The 7,320-nt window shown below is 36.7% G+C and overlaps 1 long non-coding RNA gene and 1 pseudogene across 1 annotated transcript; one reads left to right on the top strand and one right to left on the bottom strand.

Moving 5' to 3' along the window:
• Window positions 1–1,187: 1,187 nt before the first annotated feature.
• Window positions 1,188–2,008, bottom strand: LOC144652367 (uncharacterized). The gene is made up of 3 exons (XR_013570511.1): window positions 1,896–2,008; window positions 1,595–1,637; window positions 1,188–1,227 (listed from the first exon to the last, which is right to left on the bottom strand). It is a non-coding gene; the product is annotated as an uncharacterized LOC144652367 (long non-coding RNA).
• Window positions 2,009–5,745: 3,737 nt separating this feature from the next.
• LOC144648378 (uncharacterized) lies at window positions 5,746–6,990 on the top strand (annotated as a pseudogene).
• The last annotated feature ends 330 nt before the right edge of the window (window positions 6,991–7,320 follow it).

The raw sequence follows: 7,320 nt of genomic DNA, 5'->3' as shown, positions 1-7,320 counted from the left end.
TGGTTAGTTTAAATAATTGATCTTTGCCATTTATGAATCCGTGTTATACTATCAACGAACGACTGACATTCGGAGGCACACCTCAACTTGCGAAATTGCAACAAAACGTAAATGGGATAAAAAATCAAGAAGATTGATTAAAGTGACAACATCAGACAACATTTCCTACTCTTTAACTGGGGTTTTCCAAACTTTTCAGCCAATTGAATAGCAAATGATCACACATTTGTCGTGTTTGTGATAATTATTGTCACACATCTTTCTTTTAATAATAAGGTTCAATTCTTGAGCTTTGAAACTGACGCAAATTTTTCGAACGGTCTAATAATTAAAAATTGAACTGCAACCTGGATGAGACATATTAAAAGTGTAAAATAGCGTTCTCTGGTTTAAAAAGTTAAGAAAAAATATGAGCTTTTTCGGCTATTTTACTATAGCCTTTGACGAATGTAAAAAAGATAAAGCGCGTGGTGGAAATATATACAAGGGAGGGTGTGAAAATAATTAAGAAATAAAATACAATAGAAGTGTAAAAAGCTAAAAAAGGACAAAAACAGACAAATTAAGAATTACAATAAGATAGAATATTGTCTAGGTAACGGTTTGGAGTTATTGTCTGCGCCGACAGTTTTGGCAGTGTGCCAAGATTCTAGTGTTCTTCGAATGCGGTAATTGCCTTTGTCTATCACGGTAGCGCCATCAAAGTCAATTGAGTGATTATTTTGCCAAGCATGGTTAGCAACGTTCGAGCCTCTCGTATAATTTTTAAGATTTCGTTGATGTTCCTTTCTTCGGGTTTTAAAACATCTGCCCGTTTCTCCTACGTAACTCCAACAGCAGTCAGCGCACGGAATTTTGTAAACAACATTACATTGGAGATCCAGGGGCTGCCTGAATTTAGGAGAAGGGAATTCTTGTTGCAGGGTTTTAGCTGGTTTGCTGCTCTCACCAGGTTACTTCGTAAAAATGACATCCGTGTAGTAAGCAAACCAGCTAAAACCCTGCAACAAGAATTCCCTTCTCCTAAATCAAAGGCTATAATAAAATAGCCGAAAGCTCATATTTTTTCTTAACTTTTTAAACCAGAGAACGCTATTTTACACTTTTAATAGGTCTAATAATTAACTTGAGATATTGTAATACAATCTAAATTTGGTAGCAATCATGTAGAACTAGAACATCTGGCCATAGCGAGAGCTTTGCCTTTTGATTGGACATTCTTCTAACCTGCAAAAAAAAAGTCCCAATGTAAGGAAGTAGTCCTTTTTACATAAATTATATAAATGAGTTCCATTTTCTCATTTTTTTGCTTTAGACCTAAATGTTTTTATGTACGGAGATCTCGTTATAAGTATGCAAAGTTTGAAGCATATCGGGATTGTTTTGCACTTTCACCATTTTCATAAATTTCCGTGATGATTTGGTCCATTCACCAAGGCTGAAAAAGGTATTTCCTCGAAGGTCAAATTATTTTTAAAATTCTGCCTGAAAAAAACACTCGTTTGAACTTTTTAATAATTCTTTCTAAACTTGTTCGCCAAAACGAATGTTTTGTTAAAAGAAACCTCAAGTAATAAATCCCATAATAACTTACTCGTGTGACACGGCAAACTGGACGTTTGTGGATTGAGCACAACCTAAATAAATAATAACAATACCAAAAATATGTTTTCTCAAATACTCAATCAAATTGTTTTTCAAAAAAAAAAAAACAGCGTAACAGGTGCATGTAGGGGGACTGTGTGTGTGTGTGTGTGTGTGTGTGTGTGTGTGTGTGTAGGGGGGGAGAGAAAAAACGAGCGGAGGGGGACTAATGAAAAAATCAATCTATGAATACAAGCTCTTTGCCTTCAATGGGAAATTTTATGTTTATTTTCACGTTACCGAATACTTACAATTCCACTTTCATCACCTTGACTACTGCTACTGTTGCGGGGACGTTTATTTAATCCCTTAAAAAAAGAAAACACCAAATTACCTTTCTTGATCAGAAATTTGGTTTCATTAAAGAAAAAGGTAATAGTCAAATTTTCTCTTTAACCTTGTCATTCCCGTAGGAAATTGAATGCTTTATAGTCGCTAACTACATTTGATATAGGTAATTTGTTTAGCTTTTTACCCTTTCATCTAACACATCAATCCTTCTTTTGCGTACCTACCAAATAAATCAGGAATTGTTAGTGTTATTTGTAAATAATGACATTGAAGGCATGCAAAGCATGTAAAATGTCTTTTACCCGACTATTTTACTATTTTTTTAACAATTTGTACAAGACAGGTTTTCAATTTGTTCAACTGACACTGTCATTAATTAAAAAACACTGCTCTTAAACTAACCTATCCTCAACGGTAGTCTAAGACTACTGCTGCGCTCGTCTCCAGAGATCCACCTTGCGTACCGCAAGTGTTGGATCACTGAGGTGGGAGAAATAAGAACTTTTCTCCCATTACCACCATGCCTTACGCAGTGCTGACGAGTCCCAAAGAGGACGAAACAGTTGTCCACTGCTAGGCTGGTGTGTTACCTCAGTCTGGAGATGAGCAAAGTGCACTTACCTGAGCGTAGTGAGTCCAGTTCACTAATAAACATAATTATATTATGTGTCTCAGGGTTACACTATATACGTATATATATGTGTATGTACAAGTGCTTACATTAGGATATAACTTTGCAGTATCTGGACCTATCCAAGATGGTACGTAGTCGGACCCTACATTTAGTTGGTACTGCCTTTAGGCTTTTCTTTGTTCCACGTCTCTTGCCTTTTATTGTAAGCAAAAAATGGCTTTAATCAATCTGCTAAAATTGTGTGAATTTCATTTCAGCACTCAATACTTTTAGTTGGCATGCAAATATGAAATGTATGATTAAAATTTAACTCAAATAAGAGGAAAAAGAGTTTGCCCAAGATGTTACAGTTCCCCCAAGAACATATATACTAATGGCAGTGGCTTTGGTGGTGGTTTAACTATACCAAAAATTGATGAAGAAAAATGAAGGTAAACAATTACCTTCATTGTCACACGTTCCTCTTGTAGCGTCCTCCCTTTTGGAACATCCCCAACAGACTTGAATAGTGTTGTGAGGTCTGCATGAGACATTTCTGTAAAAGTCGTTCCATCTATCTTTTGGTCTGTGGTAAAATATTTAATGATTTGTAATGTTGGTCATTTTTTTGTTCGGTCGACATGTGTTTTAAATGCATTGAGCATAAATTTGCAGCAGTCACTAAGGGGTGAAGATTTCAGATGTTTGGTCTTGCTTCTGGTGTTCTGGGCGAAACACGAATATTTTAAGCTGTCAAGGTCTCATTGAGTATTGCAAATTTTATTTTTAGCAGGGTGAAGAAAAAGGTTGAGCCATGCCAAAGTTGGTTTCCTTAAAGTCTTTTAAAAATTTCCTTCGAGTGTCCCGACCCTTTATATATGGGAGTCCCCCTTCGGCACAATAAGGGCATTTAAAACATTTTAATAATTACCCTTATAGCAAGAAAATGTCACTAATTACCTAAAAGGCAAAGGCACTTGGCAATGGATGGGCTAACCAGCCCCACCAACTCAGAATCTCATTTGTGTCCATTAACATGATTTCCTTTCTTGTATCCAACTGTGAATTAGACAACTTTGAATTCCTTTAGAATTAGAAAAAAAAACGATTGCTAAATCAAATCTCTACATGCAAGATACTATTATAATTGTTTTCTATATATTTTAATATATTTTCATACCAGAGAGATCAATGAAACATGTGGCAGTTTAAGTTCCTTGTACCAGCTTTGGAATTGGTACCTGTGGCCAAGAAGAGGGAATGTATTTTCCAGGTCTTGTCTTAAAAGACAGCAGAATGCCTTGCCGTGAGGATGTTGCATTTCCTCCTTCCAACATTTGCCAGTCCATCCATGCAGATAAAAAGAAAACAAAGACTTCTGAGACCTACGAAAATACTCTTATTAAGCAATCCACACTGACTCTGCACTAACAGACAAACATGAAATGATTTATCTCGCACAAAGACCAGGTAATCTGCATGGAGAGATGTGTTTTATATTTCTAACACATGCGACTGTAAATGAAAGCAAGAGTCTGTCATGAGAACAAAAGAACGGCTTTGACGATGAACAAGCACTCTGCAATAACATCACTTCCAGTCAAGTCAAGTGTAGGCACAGATGGGACAAAAAGCCGTATCATAAAATAGACTAAAACTAATCGGGAAATAGGGAGATGAAACAAACAAAATAGACTTCACATGATTATTTAAATTTTATTTATCCAATCTGTAAAGTTTTGGCAGATTTTGTTGAAAAACAAGAGAATTATGCCTCCAATTCAAGCTACCCTGATTTTTAGTTTCATCCCTCGTCTCCTTCTCTCTTTTCTCCTGCGAGGGGAGTTAATAGTTAATAATAACAGTTAAAGGAAAACTTGAGACATAATTGAGGCGTGTTGTGTTGACATTGCAACAGACCGATAACTGTTTAAACTTGCAACGTAAACTGCCTTTCTTTCAATTTGAATTGCCCCCAAACCGATGAAAAAAGACAGTATCGTAGGTAAATAAGAACATTTAAGATTATGAATAACGAATACAGCGTCTGGGTTTCCTGTGAACATAAGGAAAAAAGGTAAGACAATTTTTATTTTTTAAAAAAAGATTGAAACCTTTTCCCTTCCATTTTGTTACCAAGTTAATTTTTATTCCTTTAAAGTGAGAGCAAAACAGAGGTCAAACGTAATTTGGAAATAGCACAGGCGATTGAATTTACATTAGAATACCTGCAAAAGCAGTGTGAAAACTGGAATCCTCAAAATCCTGCAAGCACTTGCGTCTATCACTTCCATGGTGATGCTGGCAGTTTGGTTCTAAAAAGAACTGTTGTTCTAAAGGTTAGTTCTTAAAACAACTGTTGACTATACACAGAGAAAGTCAAAGAGAAAGAAAAGTCTTTTACTGTTTGCTGCAATTGCAATTTGTATTTGAGCGGGGATATTTGGCCCAACGGTGCCATGTTGAATTGACCAATCAGAAACAACATTTTGTGTAATAATTGTAATTTATTATAAAATTTGAAAACGATCTCTGGTTAAAAAACTTTAAGAATAGGAGCTTTCGGCTCTTTGAACTACAGCCTTCAACGGGTAAAATGTGTATTTTTTAATGTTTTTTTTTTTAACATTTTACCCATTAAAGGCTGTAGATCAAACAGCCAAAAGCTCGTATTCTGAAAGGTTTTTAGCCAGAGATCGTTTCCCAATTTTATGTTTTATCCTGGCTACGGCCCTTCAATGTTTTAACAATTGTAATTTACTTAGTTATTTTTACTGTTTAATTTCATTGCCGTGTATTTAGACTCGCGCGCAATTTTCCATGCCTGGTGCATGTAAATGCTGTAGGTTAAATTTAAAATGTATCACGCATGTTATGCCATTGCTTGTCAAAAATTCAACTTCTGTAAACAAACAAAATACAAGAAATGTAGATGGTACCGAGGGCTATTAAATCCAAAAAGAAAATTGGGGGTAGCCACTCAAACTTTCAAGAAACTTAGGTTTGAAAACTGGAAAATAGTACTGGCGTGCCATTTAAAAACATAAAATAAAATTCTCTTGCAAAAATTCCATTTATAATTGGTTTTTCATGAACAAAATCAATGTTAAATATACCGGTAACAATCTTTCAAATAACTTACAAATAAGTGAGACAAAAAACGAAATTTGTACGAAAAATGGTTGGTTGGATCTGAAATGCTTGACCGCCTTGAGGAAGTTGTCAGTGAATACAATCGCAAACATTCAGAGATGGGAGGCAAATGTTTGATGCAAAGGGTTAAAGGAGATGAGGCTCATAAACAAGACTTAATCTTTTCTATATGCACCCCACTTATGTCACGCATACATACAACTAAACAAGCAGGTGAAATGGCATTCATGGATTCATAAGGGAGTCTCGATCGCTACAACAACCCTGTTTATTTCATAGGCACTCATCCTCCAAGTGGAGCACTTCCTCTCAGAGTCTGGGTTACTTCAAGTCAATCACAGTTGTGTCTTGAAAACTGCTTGGAAAAATTAAAAACCATTCTGCCAACTCATGCTTTTGGTGGCGAAGGTGCTCAAAAAGGACCTGACATTTTAATGACAGATGATCACCAACCAGAGACAAGCTCTAAGACTGCATTGGCAACAGGAAACACTCATGTTGTGTATTTTTCACTTTTTGCAAGCGACATGGAGGTGGCTGGTGGACTCTAAGTACTCTATCTTCAAGGATGACAGACCACAGCTTATGTCCATAATGCAGGACCTCGTGTTTGCTAAAACACACCAGGAGTTTGAAGAAATTGTGAAGCTTTTTCCATCAGACACTATATCCTCTATATGAAGAGTATTGGAACAAAGCTATAGAAAGAAGGAAGGAATGGGCACTCTGCTACAGACAAGATCTGAGAACACGAGGCAACAACACGGACAACTACACAGAGTCAATGATCTTTGTCTTTAAATGTGCTATTTTAATAAGAAGAATGAGAGCTTACAACCTACTAGAGTTATTTAAATTTTTTACAGAAGACCTGGTAATGTACTTCCAACGCAAACTTCTCTCTTTGGCTTTTGGCAAACCACAAAATTTACACCTTGCATCATGTTGCTTTGGGAGGTCTGCCAGCACTAAATCAAAGCACAATCACTGTAGATGACAAAAGTCCCAGCAAATTCCATGTGCTAAGCAGATCTGAGGACAACAGCAACACTGTGTACACTGTTGACTGCACACTAGGGACCTGTACATGCCTGCAAGGAATGAGTGGAAATGCCTGCGCGCACCATGCAGCTGTGGCATTGAAATTTGGAATAAGCAACATTAACTTTGTTCCTCAAACTTCAAAGGAGAGATTCAACCTTGCTATCCTCGCTGTGGGAAACAATGAGCATTTCAGTATCACTCAGTTTGTAAGCCTTCATCAAAAAGAAATTGAGAGCAGCCCATAGTTCTGCAGAGATGGGGATAAGGATCATGAAGAACAGAAATTATTACTTCCCATGTCCACTAACTCAGAAGAAGGTCATGCTACAGAAACCCATGACACGGATGCATTGGCCAATACCAATTTCCCAGATGAGGAGTTGTCAATTACCCAAATAATCAAGCTTCACAAACAAGTTTCCCAAGATATTGAGTACAAGCTAAGAACAAGTGACAGCAACTTCCGGTTCTGCTACTATAACTACCTGGCTTTGTATAAGAAAATCATCAAAGTGCAGGGGACAAGCACCAGTTGCTTCGCTTGCTACTGCGTATGCACAGTTTGGAAAAGGGAG

The sequence above is a fragment of the Oculina patagonica genome, chromosome 4, assembly GCF_052425735.1.
Source record: "Oculina patagonica isolate OP01 chromosome 4, crgOcupat, whole genome shotgun sequence".
NCBI classification, from domain to species: domain Eukaryota; kingdom Metazoa; phylum Cnidaria; class Anthozoa; order Scleractinia; family Oculinidae; genus Oculina; species Oculina patagonica.
This window is presented reverse-complemented; position numbering and strand designations above follow the sequence as displayed.